We start from the raw sequence: 5,838 nt of genomic DNA, 5'->3' as shown, positions 1-5,838 counted from the left end.
AAAAAAAAAAAAAAAAAAGCCAGGTGTTGTGGCGAGTGCCTGTAGTCCCAGCTACTTGGGAGGCTGAGGCAAGAGGATTGCTGGAGGCTAAGAGTGTGAGGTTGCTGTGACACCATGGCACTCTACCCAGGGTGACAAAGTGAGATCCTGTCTCAACAACAACAAGAACAAAACAGCAAAACAAATATGGTGGATGGGATATTTACATAACACCAAAAGAGCTCTCCACAAAATACTGATGGAAAGTTTTAAATTAATCAGCACAAAAAGCCTATTAATTTTATAGTAAAGAAATTTTCACAGTCACCATCTTAACCAAATGATAAAAGGCAACACCCATTGAAATAGTAGGAATTAACATTGTTGCCTCTTGGTGGCGCACAAGAGAACATAGCATGACTACTATCTACACCTCTACATAAATAAATAAGTGTAATCCGAATTATGAGAAACGTAAGACAAACTCGAATAGAGGGACATTCTACAAATTAATTGCCTATTCACTTTTAAACTGTCAACATCATGAAAGACATGGAAGCTTTTATCCAATGTGTGATATTGAAGTTGTTTTCTAAAAATGATTTCTTGGAATACTCCTTCCATAGGATGTTAAGTACTATTCCAAAAAAGAAAAACAATGGTTAAATGGTCAAATAAATTAGGGAAACAGAACCAAATAGATTTCTTTATTGTCTAATGTCCAGGGGCTTTAGCAAGTTAATGTACATCTCCGAGCATCAACAAGACCACTACAGGAGAAGCCCCGACACCCGAGCAGCGCTGCTGGGTGCCAGACTGCGGGCTGCAAGTGCAGCCAAGGACAGCCCGGCGCTAGGTGTTTCACTAACCGCAAACTGGAGAGCCGGCAGAGCATCACCATGGGGACCAAGCGGTCAGCCTCCCCGACAACAAGCTTGGATTTAGCAATTGGGAAGCAGCTGACTTGGATACTGAAGAGAGAAAACAAAAATTCTTGAGGCTGATGGGTTCAGGGAAAAAGGACATACTGATGGTCTGATTATAGGAGATTGCCAATCAACATCTCACTTCGGAACAGGGGAAGAAGACAGGAAGATTTATGAAGAATTGAAGTCTCGATATCAGCAGCGCATGGACAGTAAATTATCAGGAAGATAGCTGGAGACAGTGTGGACTCGGCTCGGGTCAGGAAGGAGACCACGATGCAGAAAGCAATGTAGCTGGAGATGATGACACGATGATGATTCGCCTGCTCCCATTTGGACGCCCTTTATTTCCAGATTACTATGAAAGTGATTCAGAGTCAGAGACAGAAGAAACCACTGAAGAACCCCAAGCCACTGAGCATCCTGATGAGGCGGAGGATCCCCAAACAAAAAATACGCAAAAAGCAATTACAAAATGATACTTGTTAAATCTAATGGTTCATATCAACCAAACAGTATTTGTATTAAAAGTAAGCCTTATTGTTATGATGCACCGTGGAGAACTGCTTATAGAGCACAGGCCTTTGTATTATAATTGTTATAATAATTACAAAGAGTGTTTGTTTGCTTTTTTTTTTTAATTGTTGGGGATCCATTGAGGGTACAAGAAACCAGGTTACACTGATTGCATTTGTTAGGCAAAATTCCTTTTACAATTGTGTCTAGTCTCCAAAAGGTGTGTCACACGCCAAGACCCCACCCCCACCCTCCTTCCCTCTCTCTGCCCTTCCCTTCTCCCACTCCCCTTCCTCCTTCCCCCTCTCTGATCTTCCTTTCCCCCACACCCCCTTCTTTCTCTCTCTGCCCTCCCCTTCCCCTGCCCCCTCCCAAGTGTACTGGGTCATTAATTGTCCTCATATCAAAATTGAATACATAGAATTCATGTGTCTCCATTCTTGTGATGCTTTACTAAGAATAATGTGTACCACTTCCATCTAGGTTAATACAAAGGATGTAAAGTCTCCATCTTTTTTAGTGGCTGAATAGTATTCCGTGGTGTACATATAACACAGCTTGTTAATCCATGCCTGGGTTGGTGGACATTAAGGCTGTTTCCATATTTTGCTGATTATAAATTGAGCTGTGATAAACAGTCTAGTGCAAGTGTACTTATGATAAAAGAATTTTTTTCCTTCTGGATAGATACCCCGTAATGGGATTGCAGGATCAAATGGGAAGTCTAGCTTGAGTTCTTTGAGGGTTCTCCATATTTCCTTCCAAAATAGTTGTATTAGTTTGCACTCCCGCCAGCAGTGTAAAAGTGTTCCCTTCTCTCAACATCCATGCCAGCATCTGCAGTTTTGAGATTTTGTGATGTGGGCCATTGTCACTGGGGTTAGATGGTATCTCAGGGTGGTTTTGATTTGCGTTCCTCTAATAATTAGGGACGATTTCATATGTTTGCTAACCATTCATCTTTAGGAAGGTCTTCTTTAGGAAGGTTCTATTCATGTCTCTTGCTCATTGATATATGAGATTGTTGGATTTTTTCATGTAGATTAGTTTGAGTTCTCTATAGATCTTAGTTATCAAGCTTTTGTCTGATTCAAAATATGCAAATATCCTTTCCCATTGTGCCAGTTGTCTATTTTCTTTGGTTGTTGTCTCCTTAGCTGCTTTTCAGTTTTATTAAGTCCCATTTGTTTATTTTTGTTGTTGTTGCAATTGCCAGGGAAGTTTTCTTCATAAAGTATTTCCCCAGGCCAATATCTTCCAGTGTTTTTCCTATGCTTTCTTTGAGGATTTTTATCATTTTATGCCATAAATTTAAATCCTTTATCTATCTTGAATCAATTTTTGTCAGTAGAGAAAGGTGCAGGTCCAGTTTCAGTCTTTTACATATGGATATCCAGTTCTCCCAGCACCATTTATTGAATAGGGAGCCTTTCCCCCAGTGTATATTCTTGTTTGGTTTATCAAAGATTAGGTGGTTGTAAGATGTTAGTTTCATTTCCTCATTTTCTATTCAATTCCAAATGTCTATGTCTCTATTTTTGTGTCACTACCATTCTGTCTTGACCTCTATGGTCTTGTAGTACACTATGGTCTTGTAGTATAGCCTAAAATCTGGTATCCTGATGCCCCCAGCTTTGTTTTTATTTCTAAGAACTGCCTTAGCTATATGGGTTTTTTTCTGGTTCCATACAAAATGAAGAATCATTTTTCCAAGTCTTGAAATTACAATGCTGGTATTTTAATAGGAATGGCATTGAATAGGTAGATTGCTTTGGGAAGTATAGATATTTTAACAATGTTGATTCTTCCCAGCCATGAGCATGGTATGTTCTTTCATTTTGTTAATATCCTCTGCTATTTCCTTTCTTAGGGTTTCATAATTTTCTTTATAGAGGTCCTTAACCTCTTTCGTTAGGTATATTCCTAGGTATTTCATTTTTTCTTCACGTTATGGTAAAGGGAGTTGTGTCCTTAGTTAGCCTCCCATCTTGACTATTATTGGCATATACCTAGGCTACTGATTTGTGGACATTGATTTTATATTCTGAGACATTACTGTATTTTTTGATGACTTCCAGGAGTCTTGTGGTTGAGTCGCTGGTGTTCTCTGAGTATAAGATGATATCATCAGCAAAGAGGGAGAGTTTGACCTCCTCTGCTCCCATTTGGATGCCGTTTATTTCCTTGTCTTGCCTAATTGTATTGGTTAGAACTTCCAGCATTATGTTGAATAGTAGTGGTAATAGAAGACAACCTTGTCTGGTTCCAGTTCAAAGTGGAAAAGCTTTCAGTTTTACTCCATTCAGTAAAATATTAGCTATTGGTTTGTCATAGATAGCTTTGACCAATTTAAGAATTGTGCCACCTATGCCTATACTCTTCAGCGTTCCTATTAGAAAAAGATGCTGGATTTTGTCGAATGCTTCTTCTGCATCTACTGAGAGGATCATATGGTCTTTGTTTTTGCTTCTGTTGATATGGTGAACAACAGACTTGTGTATGTTAAACCAGCCTTGCATCCCTGGGATGAAATCTACTTGATCATGATATATGACTTTTTTGATGATAAGCTGTAATCTATTGGCTAGGATTTTGTTGAGAATTTTTGTTATCTATTTATTAGTGAAATTGGTCTGAAGTTCCCCTTTTTAGTTGGGTTTTTTCCTGGTTTTGATATCAGGGTGATGTTTGCTTCACAGACTGTGTTGGGGAAGATTCCTTCCTCCTCAATATTTTGGAATAATTTCTGCAGTATGGGAATAAGCTCTTCCTTGAAGGTTTGAGAGATTTCTGGTGTGAAGCCATTCAGACAAGGGCATTTTTTTGTTGGGAGATTTTTTTGTTGTTTCTTTGGTCTCAGTGCTTGAAATTGGTCTGTTCAGGGTGGCGCCTGTGGCTCAAAAGGGGTGGGTGCCAGCTCCATATGTCAAAGGTGGTGGGTTCAAGCCCAGCCCCGGCTAAAAAAGAAAGAAATTGGTCTGTTCAAGAGCTCTATTTCTTCCTGGCTAAGTCTAGGAAGAGGACGTGGTTCCAAATATTGATCCATTTCCTTCACATCATCAAATTTCTGGGCATAGAGTTTCTGGTAGTATTCAGAGATAATCTCTTGTATCTCTATGGAATCAGTTGTTATTTCCCCTTTATCATTTCTCATTAAGTTTACTAGAGATTTTATTTTTCTATTTCTAGTTAGTCTGGCCAAAGGTTTATCTATTTTATTTATTCTTTCAAAAAACCAACTCCTTGTTTCATTCATTTTCTGAATGATTCTTTTGTTTTCAATTTAATTAATTTCTGATTTAAATTTGGATATTTCTTTTCTTCTGCTGGTTTTAGGCTTAGATTGTTCCTTTCCCAATTCCATAAGATGGCTTGTGAGTTTGTTGATGCACTCTCTTTCTTCTTTTCAAATATAGGCAGCTAAAGTGATACATTTTTCTCTCAGGACTGTTTTTGCTATAACCCACAGGTTTTGTAGCTTATGTCTTTATTGTTGTTATGAAGGAGGCAAGGAAGTTAATGTTCAAGGAAGTTAATGATTTCCTCTTTTATTTCTTCCTGCACCCAACTGTCATTCAGCATATGGTTGTTCAATTTCCATGCCTTTGTGTGCCTTTGTGTAGCATTGACCCTGTTTGTTGGAGTTGAGTTCCACCTTTAGTGGAAATTTTACGAGGTAAAATTTCAATTCTTTTGATTCTGTTGAGGTTTGTTTTGTATCCTAGGATATGGTCAATTTTGGACAATGTTTCATGGGCTGATGAAAAGAATGTATATTCTTTAGCTTTGGGATAGAGTGTTCTATCTACGTCTACCAAGCAGTTATTCGTGGGTCTCATTTAAGTCCCTTAAATCTTTGTTTAATTTCTTTTTTTTTGAGGCAGAGTCTCATTATGTCACCCTCGGTAGAGTGCGTCACAGCTCACAGCAACCTCAAACACTTGGGCTTAGGAGATTCTCTTGCCTCAGCCTCCCAAGTAGCTGAGACTACAGGTCCTCACCACAACACCCAGCTATATTTTTTGGTTGTAGTTGTCATTGTTGTTTGGCAGGCTCAGGCTGGATTCGAACCTACCAGCCTCAGTGATGTGACTGGCACCCTACCCACTGAGCTATGGGCACCAAGTGTTTAATTTCTGTTTGGAGCAGAGGTTCTTGACCTTCCTAATGACTCTGTGTTTTCATTGTTAAAAAGTGGTCGCCACCCACAGGTTTAGAACTGCTGGTTTAGAGGATCTGTCCTGCTCTGTAAGAAGAGTGTTAAAGACCCCTGTTATTATGGAATTATAGGATATCATATTGCTCAGACTGAGTGAGGTCTGTTTCAAGAATCTGGGAGCATTTAAGTTGGGTGCATAAATATTTAGAATTGAAATGTCTTCTTGTCATATTTTTCCCTTGACCAATATGAAGTGTC

General features: G+C 39.0%; 1 pseudogene; it reads left to right on the top strand.

Moving 5' to 3' along the window:
• Nucleotides 1-860: 860 nt before the first annotated feature.
• Nucleotides 861-1,500, top strand: LOC100957351 (annotated as a pseudogene).
• Nucleotides 1,501-5,838: the final 4,338 nt, after the last annotated feature.

The sequence above is a fragment of the Otolemur garnettii genome, unplaced genomic scaffold (genome assembly GCF_000181295.1).
Source record: "Otolemur garnettii isolate 467f Iridium unplaced genomic scaffold, OtoGar3 scaffold00115, whole genome shotgun sequence".
In the NCBI taxonomy this organism is placed as follows: Eukaryota; Metazoa; Chordata; class Mammalia; order Primates; family Galagidae; genus Otolemur; species Otolemur garnettii.
This window is presented reverse-complemented; position numbering and strand designations above follow the sequence as displayed.